This window comes from Plecotus auritus (assembly GCF_963455305.1).
Source record: "Plecotus auritus genome assembly, chromosome: 2".
Taxonomy (NCBI): domain Eukaryota; kingdom Metazoa; phylum Chordata; class Mammalia; order Chiroptera; family Vespertilionidae; genus Plecotus; species Plecotus auritus.
Genome location: NC_137771.1, coordinates 164,619,359 through 164,633,041, shown reverse-complemented (window position 1 = coordinate 164,633,041; position 13,683 = coordinate 164,619,359).

Genomic DNA, 13,683 nt, shown 5'->3' with positions numbered 1-13,683 from the left:
GGTACTGATCCTTAATGGAGAGTGAGAAAGTATCTTTGGAACATTTATCATAACCCTTTAATCAATAGATGAGGAATCCATGCTCCAGTGACTATGACTTAATGTGCCCAATGTTTCACCAGTCAATTATTGACAAAACTAAGACTTGAACTCAGCTCTTCATATGTGTGACCAATGCACATCCCACTTTAATGCTGGCTTTTCTGAACTTTGCTATTGCTTTCTAAACTGTCTTTCTTTAAGAAACTTTCTAAGAGTTAACATTTAGCATTAAGTGTGTTATTGTCTATTCTATCCAGCAGAATAGGTGCAATAACAAAACTTTTTTGTGTGCAATGATTTAAAGTTGTTTTATTAAAAGAATTTATTTCACTTAGAAACACCACCACAAATAATGTGAATACAAATATATTCTGAGCTTAATAATGCAAAATTTCTATCTTGTTAGTGCTCCCACACTGAGAACACCATATAAATGTGGAAAATAGGCACTTTCAACAGAATTTCAAAATCTGACGATGCTCAGTAACTATGTCAATTAGCAGGAAAACATATCTTGGAGTCATTTCTTTGAGCACTAGAAGCTCTTTTATGTTTGATGCTACCGGCAAAAAATATTCCTGGACACAGCAGCCTTAAAGCATTTGAGGAACAATGAAATTTCACAGGAAAAAAGGTTAGAGCTAGGAGCACACCAGAGAACTAATTGCTAAGAGAGCTGCCTTTATGTACACACTGCGGTAATTCATAGAGATGCTATTTAGAAATGGAGAATCAACAATTCTGCTTTATAGACACTGTGTCCCTAGAATAGGGGAAAGAAAGAAGGGTTTTTATGGCTCTGGGGATTATCTGAAAAGCACAACTCTGGATCCATCACTGGAAATCTTATGGGCAGTTTGTCGTGGGAGAGATGGAGAGATGAGGGACTGCTTAAGCTTTATAATTCAAAAAAAAGTATTATCCTATCCCACAAGACTTCCCAGTTTTCTTTTTAAAATAAGTTTTATTGAAGTTTAACTGACTTGCAACAAACTGTACTGTAAAGCCTACAATTTGATAACTTTGACATGTGCACACACTGGAGATACCTAGCACAATCAAGTTAATGAACATAGGCATCACCCCCAAATGTTAGCTCATGCCCCTTTTTCATTTCCCCTCCTGCCTCTATTTGCTTTCTTCTACCTCTAGTCATCCACTGGTCTCCTTTCTGTTCCCGTATATTAACCTGATTTTCTAGAAATGTATATAAATGGAATCATACAGTATGTATGCTTTTTTGTCTCGCTTTTTTTTTCACTCAGTTGAATTATTTTGAGATTCATCCATGCCATTGCATGTATCATGAGTCCATTCCTTTTCATTGCTAGAACTATTCTACTGTTCGACCGGAATGGCCAGAGACCAGAACCACCATGGCCCCTCTCCGGGCTGGCCCCGCCCTCAAGCAAGTAGTTAGGGGTGATCAGGCAGGCAGACCAGTGGTTAGGGGTAATCAGGTAGACAGGAAAGTGGTTAGGAGTGATCAGGTAGGCAGACCAGCAGTTAAGGGTGATCAGGTAGGCAGGCACCTACCTGACCTACTGTGTGGATACACCACATATTGTTGATCTTTTTATATATTTTTATTGATTTTTAGAGAGGAAGGGAGAGAGTGAAGGGAGAACTAGAAACATCAATGAGAGAAACATCAATTGGCTGCTTCCTGCACGCCCCCTACTGGGGATTGAGCCCACAACCCAGGCATGTGCTCTGACCTGGAATCCAATGAGTGACCTCTTGGTGCGTGGGTCCATGTTCAACCACTGAGCCACACCAGTTGGGCAATTGATCCATTACTCTTTGATGGACATTTGCATTGTTTAAAATTTGGGACTATTACAAAGAAAGTTGATATGCACATTCATACATTCATGTAGAAACATTTATGTAGATCAAGATATTTTTTTATTTTATTTTGGTAAATACCTAGGAGAAAAATAAATGGATCATATAGTAGGTTTCTGTTTTACTGTAGACATGAGGAGAAGGGGCAGCTAGTTTAACTGAAAGAGTATTTTTTAGCAGGATTGATGGGAAGGTGGCTTGACTCAGTATTGGGGTACTCAGAGCCTTTTGTTCTTAGCTTCAGGTTCTATTTCATTACAACTCCCATAAAACTGAAAATAAAATTTCAAAGGGTCCCTCACAATCTGGGAAGCACATGTATGAGAAAATAATTAAAAATTATAATTTCAGAAGGGCCCTGGCCATCCTGAGGCTTCTTCATAGACTCCCTTGGGCTCCAAGAGCAGCTGAGGGGAGCCTGCAAATCGCTCTCACAAAGGGTGGTAGAGCTTCTAGAATAAGTACTTATCACTGGGTAGTTTTCCAAAAGTATAAAAACAGCCACAACTTAAATTATGTATGTGTATGTGTATTAGTTTAGCTTACATACTTTTCACATATCTAATGTTAAATATTAGTATTTTTTACATACTAATTCATCCAGGAGAACTTTTCAAATAACTTTTTTTTTTCTCATTTGATGCTTAAAGACTCAAAACATATTTAAATGCCCCATGTTACAGTTGTAGAACGTGGAACACAGTAAAGTTTAGAATGCAGCATGATATAGTAGACAGAATTCCAAAACTGGGGGTCAGGAGAGCAGGGTGTAGTCATATCTTTGTCAATTCATTTCTATGGACAAACACTTGAAACCTTTTAGGCCTCAGTCTTCATCTTGATAAGATAAAAAGTTTGGGTGGTATCAGGCTTCTCAAATTGGGTCTACACTCTTTCCAAGGTTTTTAATATTTCATATATGTCTTGGAAAATTTAGTATTTAATTACCTTCTGGAGAGTCACAACCTACGTGCCATATTAAAAATCCTGAGAATTCTTGTATTTAAGGAACCTATTTAACCTTGTGTCAACAAGCATTTCCCGAAGTTGTTTGCCCCAGAATCCCTGTGCATATTAATCTTCTAGTAACTAACACATCATTAATTTTATTCTAAAAAAACACAATGAGGAACCCTGATAGAGTCTCTCAATTTCTGGCAGTCCCAACATTCTCTCTGCTTTGAAAAATATAAGTTGCTTTGAAAAAGATAAGCACAATCACAGAGAAATACATAAAATAATGGGGAGTGAGAAGCTGGGTCCCCTATGTCCTATCCATTGCTTTTTGATGGTACCAAGACTAATCAGAACTTTCCTTGTGCTGCTTTATGCTGACAAGTTTGAAGCTGACACTGAGAGGGAGGGACACACATTTTCATGACAACCAAGTCTCAGTCTAATTCTGACCAGAAAAATGTCCCCAACATTCACTGTTTCTTCTCGATGAATTTCCCTCATAGGCAGTGCTTCCATGACTGAAGGTTCAGTAGAAAGTGCCAGGTTATTCAGCTAGCGTCTTAGAGGAATTGTTTATGCTTCCTAGTGAGGTGTGTTTAAACTAAAAACTTATTTGGAAATAGCAATGTTTATTTCACTCATACAAAATAAAACATGGGAATATGGAATTGCCAGCCAATTTCTCGTTCAGTCTTTGTTTCAGGCCAAGACTATTTCACTCCTCAAATCAGCAGGTAGAGACAGTTCCTGTGAAGTCTGTCTCAGACCCCCTCGTTTAGAAATTTTAATGACACCAGAAAACAGTATCTAGAGAATCCCCAAAACAAATGAGAAGAAACGATCCCCTTATTTCTCAGCCCCTGCTCTGTCACTAAGCCAGCAGGGTCCTCATCTCACACAGAGGCAGTCACACAACTTGATTCCAGAGGAAAAGCAAAAGTCTGTAATTTTCTCAGTAGCACTTCTAGGTTTACCTTTAATTTCTTCAGGACAATAAAAATAATGACATTCTAAACAACATAAAGATTGAGCTTTTTTTTCTAAATATCTATATAACAGGACTACACAGTGAAACTTAAAGCCTCAATATTTCAAGAAATGTGCTGACAAGTCCATTAAATCTATTTAAGTATGTATGTATGTTAGAAATATGATTAGTCTTTATGGCATACTAGAGGCCCAGTGCACAAAATTCATGCACAGGGGGTGGAGGGGGTGTGTCCGTCAGCCCAGCCTGCACCCTCTCCAATCTGGGACCCCTTGAGGGCAGTCGGACATCCCTCTCACAATCCATGACTGCTGGCTCCCAACCACTCACCTGCCTGCCTGCCTGATTGCCCCTAACTGCTTCTGCCTGCCAGCCTGTTCACCCCCTAACCACTCCCCTGCCAGCCTGATTGACACCTAACCACTCCCCTGCCAGCCTGATTGCCTCTAACTGTCCTCCCCTGCAGGTCTGGTTCCCCCCAACTGCCCTCCCCTGCAGGGCTGGTCCCCCCCAACTGCCCTCCCCTGCAGACCTGGGTCCCCCCCAACTGCCCTCCCTTGCCAGCCCAGTCACCCTTAACTGCCCTCCCCTGATGGCCATCTTGTGGTGGCCATCTTTGACCACATGGGGGTGGCCATCTTGTGTTTTGGAGTGATGGTCAATTTGCATATTACCTCTTTATTATATAGGATTATTTTATACTAATTTTGAAGGGGATGGAAAGATGAAAGATACATGTACATAAAATGTATAAATGTGCAACTTCGATTGATTTAGAAATAAGTTTAAGGGATTGAAATCCAGCTGGGAAGCTGTTTAAACTTCATGCCTACTAACATCAGAAATGTACTCTTAGAGACACAACTGTGCTATTAAATTTAAATCCCTTTCTCTACTCACAGACAAGGCTGAGATGCGTGTGCTATGCTGACTGGTGTTTCATATATGTAAGATTCAGAACTAGCTTTTTAAGAATTCCATTGAGAGTCTCATGCTCTTATCAATTTCTCTTTTGTAATGATGTAGGGCATATGCCCATTTATTTTCCAAATGAACACTGTAATAATTTAAATAATAAATGGCTTGACATAATAGATATCATTTGGAAATCCTCATGAAAGGGAGCTAAATTCTTCTGCTGGATAATTCTGAATTTGTTCACAATAATGGAAAGCAGGTAAAATGTGAGGGTAGGGTTGAAGGAGGCTATTCTATCACCTCTTTTTAATATGCTAGGCTATTTTCAACTATTAATCTTGCATGTATTATATTTAATGTAAAATAAATAATAACACCTCTTTTTCCCCCCACTTCTTTTTTTCCATCTGAAAAATCTCTTGTTTCTGGTTGCCATGGTGATAGTGCCACCCTGGTATTTGTTTAAGTGAAACACTTTCATCTCACTGTCTGTAAGACAGGTACTAGATGGGCCAGAAAAAAATAATTGACAGCATAGCCTGTGAGCTGGAATAAAGGGCCCTTGTTCTGAGGCCAAGAGACAGTGGTGCTGATAAGAGAAATCATCCTAGTAAGTGTAACGAAGGGGCACATTATCTCTCACTGTGAGCTTTATTTTTTTCTTTCAATTGTGTCTTATTTTTTGTTTTGTTTTAGAAAAGAGTAAGAAATAGTGTTAGGAGTAAATCGGCAATGTTTAAATTTGAAGCCATTCGTAGATAAATATGTGATGTAAGGGGACCTTTGTAGGTGTCCTTTCAGTGAAAGCCCCTCTTTGCTCATAAGAAGTGACACAGAGAAAGAGCACCATTTATTATCAAGGGGTCACTCCCTAAGTTGTACATAGGTTTATAATTATGGCCAACACATTGAAATTGATTTTGACTTTGTGGCTGCAGTAAATACCATGATGTCTTCATTTGAAAAAATCGACACATTTCCAATTGCTACACAACGTAATGGTTGCTTGTTGTGCACAACTCAAACATGTGAACTCGGGCATGTACAGCCATAATGAGAATCACTTTTGATGAACTTCATTTCACAGAGGCACTATCTCATTATCCAACCACATCTAACTCTAAAACATCATGTTATGAGACTTATGTGTTAGGATATAGATTATGTTTGTGTCTCTACTTCATTTCTCAGCTCTGCGGCTGCTAATGTCACCTTGGCAGAATAGCACAGAGGTTAAAGAATGGCTCTTGGAATCAAACATACTGCTGTCACAAACTCCACCACTTACTTTCTGTGTGAATTTGGACAAATGAATTAACATTGCTGACCAAAGTGAGAAAACTAATGACCTTAACATGGAATATTGGGCTTCACTGGATATTACAATGAATGTCTCCTTTGTAAAATGTCTTCTCAGTTTTAATGACAGTGGGTATCATGATCTTGGGTTTTGGTTAATTCAAAACATGCACTTTCCCTTTAAAATTAATTGGTACACAACCAGAGTTAAAGTGTTTGTCAAAACAAATCTGGGGTAGTTATAGTTTATAGAACTGTCCTAGCAGTGACTAGAGTTGGCCATACAATAGAAACTTGTGTACATTTGGACAGGTACTTTCATTTCTCTAAACCAGTGTCCCTAATAACTGAATAAGGAAGTTATATCGATGATGTCTAAGGTCTTTTACCTCTCTAAATTCTATGGCTCTTCCTTTATCAGTCTTGGTGGCAGAATAACACAAGGGTCCCCCTTCTTAGCTTTAGAACCAGCTCAGCCTCAAATTCATAGAATCAGAGTAGAACTGTGGTTGTCAGGGGGAGGGGAAATGGGGAGTTACAAATTCACAGACATACATCTCAGCTAAGTAAGATGAATAAGCTCTAGAGATTAGAAAACAACATTGGACTTATAGTCAATATAATGTACTGTACACTTAAAAATTTGATGAGGTTAGTTCTCATGTTAAATATTCTTGCACAATAAAAAAATAGAAAAGAAAAAGAAAACTAATATAAAACATCCTTTTAAATGAGTAAGAACTACCTCAGGGGCATTGTGAGGTGTTTTCCATCTGGTGGTATATGTGCTCCAGCCCCTATCAGGTTTGTCCTGTCTTGGGTCATGAAGTTTTGTTGTAACAGCTAGTGAAAAATAAATTTGTCACTCAAATTTAAAACAAACAACGATAATAAAACAGGTGGAAGAGTACATTTTTCAAGCCATCTTTTGTCTATTGCCAGAAGTAGCTGTAATGATTCATAAATTACACTGACCTTGATGGAAATGACTGGATTTACAACCATCTCCTTCTCTCATACTTGTAATTATACCTGCATTCCTTTTGTTCTCTAGTCCTGCAAAATAAATAAATAAATAAATAAATAAATAAAGTCATTCCTGTTTATTGTTTTTAACTGCATTTTTGCATATCTATTTTTCCTTCAAATATGAGAAAACAAAACCTCAACAACTTCACCAACACTCTGGATGACTGTGATTTCCAAATCCTCAGTCTCAACAACTGCTTTATGCCTATTGTTTTCCTCTCCACTCATGTACCTTTCAGACATAGAAAGGATTGACACAGCAATTTTTCTCTTCTCCTTTGCTCTCATTTTCCTCAAAGCAGATAAAGTATCTCAAGCAGATGTCCAAGTCATTATATGCTCCACAGCTGCTAGTCAAATAGTTTAAGTGTAGTAAAGGAGTAGTAAAAAGATATGCAAAGAAGAAAAGAGAGTGAGGAATTGACCAATCTGCAGGTGTTAACTGAAGCTGGCCAGGATGCATGCACCTTCTCTTCTATAGTACCAGGTGTTCTGAAACATAGCATATCTGTAATACTGCCAAAAATAAAATAATAATTATAAAATAAATAAATAAAACTCACAGAATGTTAAAAAAATAAATACTGTTAAATTGATTTAGACTTTCGGTGTGCTGGAATAGCATTAGAAATTTGACCATACATTTCCTGTGCATTTGAGAGCTGAAGTAGCAATTGTGACTTCTACTTTAATCTTTCTGTTTCTGTAACAATACATGATTTTAAAAGCTAGCCATAAAAATCGCTGACAATCGTTAAGAAAAGTGGCATGCCAATCTTTTAGCCTTTCATTTTAAGTCAGTGGCTTTTACATGTTTTATGTTTTTTTTTTTCATGACCTAATGTAGTAGGCAGTTAGATAGACATAAGCAGAGCAAGGACAATAGGCCAGGTACAGAAGGTCACCAGGACAGAACTGGGAAATCAAGGACCTTGCCCCCAGGGTGACCTTCCTTTCTACTGTACTTTTAAAAATTATTAAAATCCACTAAATTTACTTTATAACTTACTAATATGTCACAATAAATGTCATGAAATATAGAGCTGTATGTAAATACTAGGTTAAGATATGTATGGTATAAACAAATATATATATAAGTTATATACTGTATATATGTGTGTATGTATATATATACATACATAGGCTCAAAATAAAAGCTCAGAATAAAGTATGGAGAAATTACATAAATAAAGGACTGAAATAGAGATTTGGAAATTAAAGCTCCAAGATTAAATTAAGCCAGACAAGTCATTAAGTAAATGTAAAAAAATCAGAGAGAGAGAGAAATAAGAGGATATATGATCCCATTATCCTCTTTAGGTAAATTAAGTCAGAGCTTTGTGTGTGATAGATACTCAAATATTGTCAAAAGATTATATCTCCTAGTTACACATTGGTTGGCCATTTACCTGAATCTTGCAAGGGACTTGTCAATGCCAACTCTTCAAAAGAATATCTAGAAATGAAAGAAGAGAGCAAGCCAAGCTGTTGAGAAATAGTAGAAAAGTGGGCTGTATGTAAGTCCTGCTTAACCTAAAATATGGCAAGAAGTCACCCAGGCCTGCCATGTTAGCCAGGTGAGGAAGTAAGGTCTACAGAATTGCGATTCCTGCAGCCATGTTAACTAGGTCTTCATGACATAATAGGAAAGGAGTCGGCATGGAGACGGGGGAATTTAGTTCTAGCTTTCTTTCAGACACTGGTTTGCAAAGTTACTCTAGGATGTCAGTATACTTCTCTAGTCCTCGTGTTTCTCATGTGGTTGACTGTTAAATTCTTATCCAGTATAAGCACTGTGTGATCTCATAATCTGAAATATAAATCAGGCATAGAACAAAGAAAGTTCAAGCCATTTTTATGGGAGATCAAAGATCAAAAACTCAGAACAGGAGTGTAGACCTACAGATGCAGGGCTGCAGGAGAAAGAAACAGACCTTGGGTATCTATATAGAAGGGGGCCACAATATTGGGAGTGACTCTTGACCAGGGACAGGAAAACTGAGATTAACTTGACTCTGTTCCTAAGCCATGTCTTCTGAGACTGAAGTTTTTATTAACACCTTCCAAGGTGGGAGCACTGCTAATAAGGTACACCTGCAGGGTGGGAGAAGAGAAGGGATGCAATTCATCTTGATGCCATCTGAGTTAACCCAAAGAGAGAGAGATTATCTCTGAATGACATAGCAAATTTTCCATAAAAACTTTCAAACACTAAGCCTTGTACTACTGAGAAGTTTACTATGTGCACAATCTGTGAACAGACTTGTTTTTTAAAGCACTCATTTGTAGGATACTGCAAAATTACTGTTCAAGTTACAAATTTAGATTTTATTAAAGGCTTGCTTAAAGCATATAAAACTTGGATTATCTATAATGAAAATTAATTATGCCAACAATGTGATTGAGGAGCTCATTCATTTATTTGTTTATTCACCAAATATTAATTGAATACCTGTTATTTTCCAGGCCACTGTATTACCCCAGAGGCCAGAAAGATGAATAATACCGAGTCTCTCTCTTCCAGGATTTAATGATCTAGTAGGAGAGATAGACGTATAAATAGATAAATTGCAATACAATGTGATAAGTGCTTTAATAGCGATAAGAAATGATTAATATAAATGAAAACCAAATTAAGCACATTAAGCTCTTCTCAAAAGAAGGAAAATTTGTTCATGTAAAATATTATTATTAAACTGTATTATTCTTCAATTCCCTAAATGATATTTGAAGATAATGTCTTGCTCTTTTCTGTTCTAGCCCCATTAGTTTTCATTTTTACTCCAGTGAGTGGGTGTATGCATGCAGGCACATACAGAGCACGGTGAGCTCTGTTCTGTCATTTTGCCTCTGTTTTCTGTAACAGTGTCAACAATTTTATAACTAATATAACAACAATAATTGTGAGACATAAATCTTAAGACATCAAAAATGTCCTCCTTTCCCCCCTGCATGAACAGTAGTCCTCTTTTGGGCAATTAGAAGATATCAATGAGAAAAAGAGCAGAGCGAAGAATAGAAATGTGAAAGGGATGAAGAAGAATGATAGTAATAAGAGCTAATATTTATTGAATTTTTATTATGTGCTAGATACATCTCTAAGTTCTTTGCATGTTTGAATTCCTTAAGTACTGAGGATAGCCCCATGAGGGAGAGCTATTTTTATTTCCATTTTAGTAATCAGGAAGCTGAGGCCTAGGGAGGTTAATTGAGTTGGCTAAGGTCATGCAATCAAGAAATTCAGAGCCTCAAGTTGAACATGTCAAACTCCAGAATTAATGATTTAACAACTGTACTAGGGTATGTTAAAAATGTTGCTTCTTGAGTTTTCTTAGAAAATCCCGAAGTGATATCCGTATTAAATATATATTCATAGAATGGAATACAGCCATCAGAAGCAAGGGAGAAGAGAAAAGGCACTGTGGAACATCTCACTTCCTCCTCTGTAGTTTTCCTATGTTTTATATTGCAGGTGGCATAAATCATGACAGCAGAAAGGATAGAATTGTCAAGAACAGTAAATGTCTACTTGATACCTATGCTCCAACTTCTTTTTGGTAGAAACCTTATCCACCACTCACAAGCCATGCAGAAGATGGAAAACAGATTTCTACTTTAATATTTTGTGAGAATACAATTCATTGAGAATAGAGTCACTTTAATAAACATTACTATAATCTTCATAGTATTTTATTAGATAAAGTTCATTTCCTTTCTAATCACAAATACTAATTAAAGGGCTGCATTATTTTCACTTTTGTTATTTTTAAAATATATTTTTATTTATTTCAGAGAGGAAGGGAAAGGGGGAGAGAGAGAGAGAAACTTAAGTGATGAGAGTCAGTGATTGGCTGCCTTCTGCATGCCCCCTACTGGGGATCGAGCCCGCAACCCGCGCATGTGCCCTTGACTGGAATTGAACCTAGGACCTTCAGTCTGCAGGCCAACACTATTCACTGAGCCAAACCAGCTAAGGCTTTACTTTATTTTTGAAGGAAACTGAGGCTCCAGGCAGTTAAGTGACTGACCTATCACATAGAGGTGGCTGTCAGTTTCAGGTGAAAAGAAAGTGCAATAGATGGGTCCTTACTAATATCTTATTATTCCAGTTCAAGTGAATATTACCCCCTTTAACCAGCAGTCAAGGAGTTCAGAAAACAGATACACATGCCCCCACCTGAGATCCTATCCTATTCACCCCTACTACATTACCAGTTTCTTCGGGTAACAATACCCAGCTCACTTGTGCCCTGGTTCTTCTTGGCCTCTTGTCCAGATGTGAAAATCCTTGTGCCCTGCCTCCCAGGCTCTTTTGATTGTCAGTTTCTAGGGGTGGCCTGAGGTCTGTGGTGCTGCATTGTCCTGTGACTGGAGACAGACAAACTTTGTTGTATTTTACAACTGAAAAAAAGTCTTGGAGCCCTGACCGGTTTGGCTCAGTGGATAGAGCGTTGGCCTGCATACTCAAGGGGCCCAGGTTTGATTCCAGTCAAGGGCATGTACCTTGGTTGCGGGCACATACCCAGTAGGGAGTGTGCAGGAGGCAACTGATCGATGTTTCTTTCTCATCGATGTTTCTAACTCTCTATCCCTCTCCCTCTCTGTAAAAAAATCAATAAATACCTTTTTTAAAAAAGAAAAAAGTCTTGGAGATGATCCAATTATATTTTCCTCCAATTTTATCAATAAAAAGGCTGTGATCAGAGAATCTGCCTTCTCAAGTAAACCCCTTTTTCCTAATCTTTACAAGTGCTGCAGTAAAAAGAGAAAAATCATGGGGCTATCGGGAAACCACTAGGCTCTCCCTTTTCCTTTCATATTCTTCTCTCTAATACCAAATGGCACAAGGGTGTTTTCTACCCATAAGGTACTGCTAATGAAAAACCCTGCAAGCTAATGACGAGAATTTCCCTTTGGAAGAGCACTGGACTTACAATCAAAGACCAGGGTCCCAAAACCTGCCTGTGATATGATGTGGCTGTGTGACCTTAGACATTTGGTTTAATCTCTGTGATTATCAGTGTCTTCATCTGTAGAGTTGGGGTGGTATATATTACATACATACAAGGTCGTTGTGAGCACTTTATGAGGAAACCACAAAGTCTATGATATTTTTCTCTGCTCAAAATCTTTCACATACTTATTATTGCCCCTATGATAAAGTTCCACATTCTTAATATGGCCTCTATGGCTTCTATGATTTCTCTTGCCTCTCTTTCCATATTCTCCTGGCTGCAGGTGTTCTACATTCTCTCTGATACTTTAAAAATCCAAAAGTCTGTGTTCTCTCCTGTCCTGGGATCTTCTGTTTCATCTAAAACTTTCTCCCTAACCTAGTTAACTTAGCTGTTAGGAGTTGGCAAGCATGCCATTTCTTGGGGTGCCCCAGGCTTAGTGGGATTACTTGTTCTGTCCCCAAGGTCCCATACTACTCTTTATGGTATTCATCAATCTCAGGAGCATTTGTTTAATATCCATCTTCATCTCTAAAATGTAGGTATCCTAAAGTTAGATTCCATGTGCATCCTTAAACTTCTGGATCCCCAGCACCTAGTGAAGTATAATAGGCCTCCTCATCCACCCTTTCACTTTCTCCAGTTTCTGTTACCTGTGGTAAACTGGGGTCTGAAAATATTAAATTATGAAAAATCCAGAAACAATTCATACATTCGACATTGTGTGTTGTTCTGGGTGGGGTGATGAAATCTTGCACAATCCCACTCCATCCTGCCTGGGATGCAAATCATTCCTTGTCCAGTGTACCCATGCTCTATCCACTCCCCGCCCATCAGTTGCTTAGGAGACCTCTGGATTGCCAGATCTACTGTTGTGGTATCAAAGTGCTTGTGCTCAAGTAATCTTTGCAGTACATATTCTAACACTGTCACAAAGCCTCACTTTGTGTCATTCACCTCACTTCACCTCATCACATAGATATTGTGTCATCTAACATCATCACAAGAAGGGTAAGCAAGTTTGAGAGATACAATATTCGCATAACTTGTGTTAAAGTATAATTGTTATACTTGTTCTATTTTATTATTCCTTATTGTGCCTAATTTATAAACTAAACTTTATCATAGGTATGTGTTTATAGGAAAAAAAAACACAGCATATGCAGATTTCAGTATTCTCCACAGTTTCAGGCATCCACTGGGGGTCTTGGAAAAACTGCCATATCCCTCTGGATAGCATTCTCTCATCAAATCCTCATGACTAACCCTGGATGTATGTAGCATACATGTATTGTGCCTGACACTAAATGTCAGGATATCTATTAGCTCTATGATTATTTGTGTGTGCATATAGCATATAAATGTAATGTGTCCCTAATTATGAAAAGACACTAGAGAAATATTAGGTGTACTGTCCTAATTGAGTATCAAGTGTATGGATATACCTATAGAGTAAGGCTGAATAAGTAGGACTGATCTACTGGGTTAAATAATTGCTGAAGCTCTCTGGCAATTCTTGGTAACCACTCTCATGGCTGTAGCAACCATAAAACATACAAGTCATTACTGCATTAACCTTTCCACTCCAAGGAAATAAATTATACCTTAGACTTCTCAGATGTTCTCTTAGGCCTGTAGACTAATGGA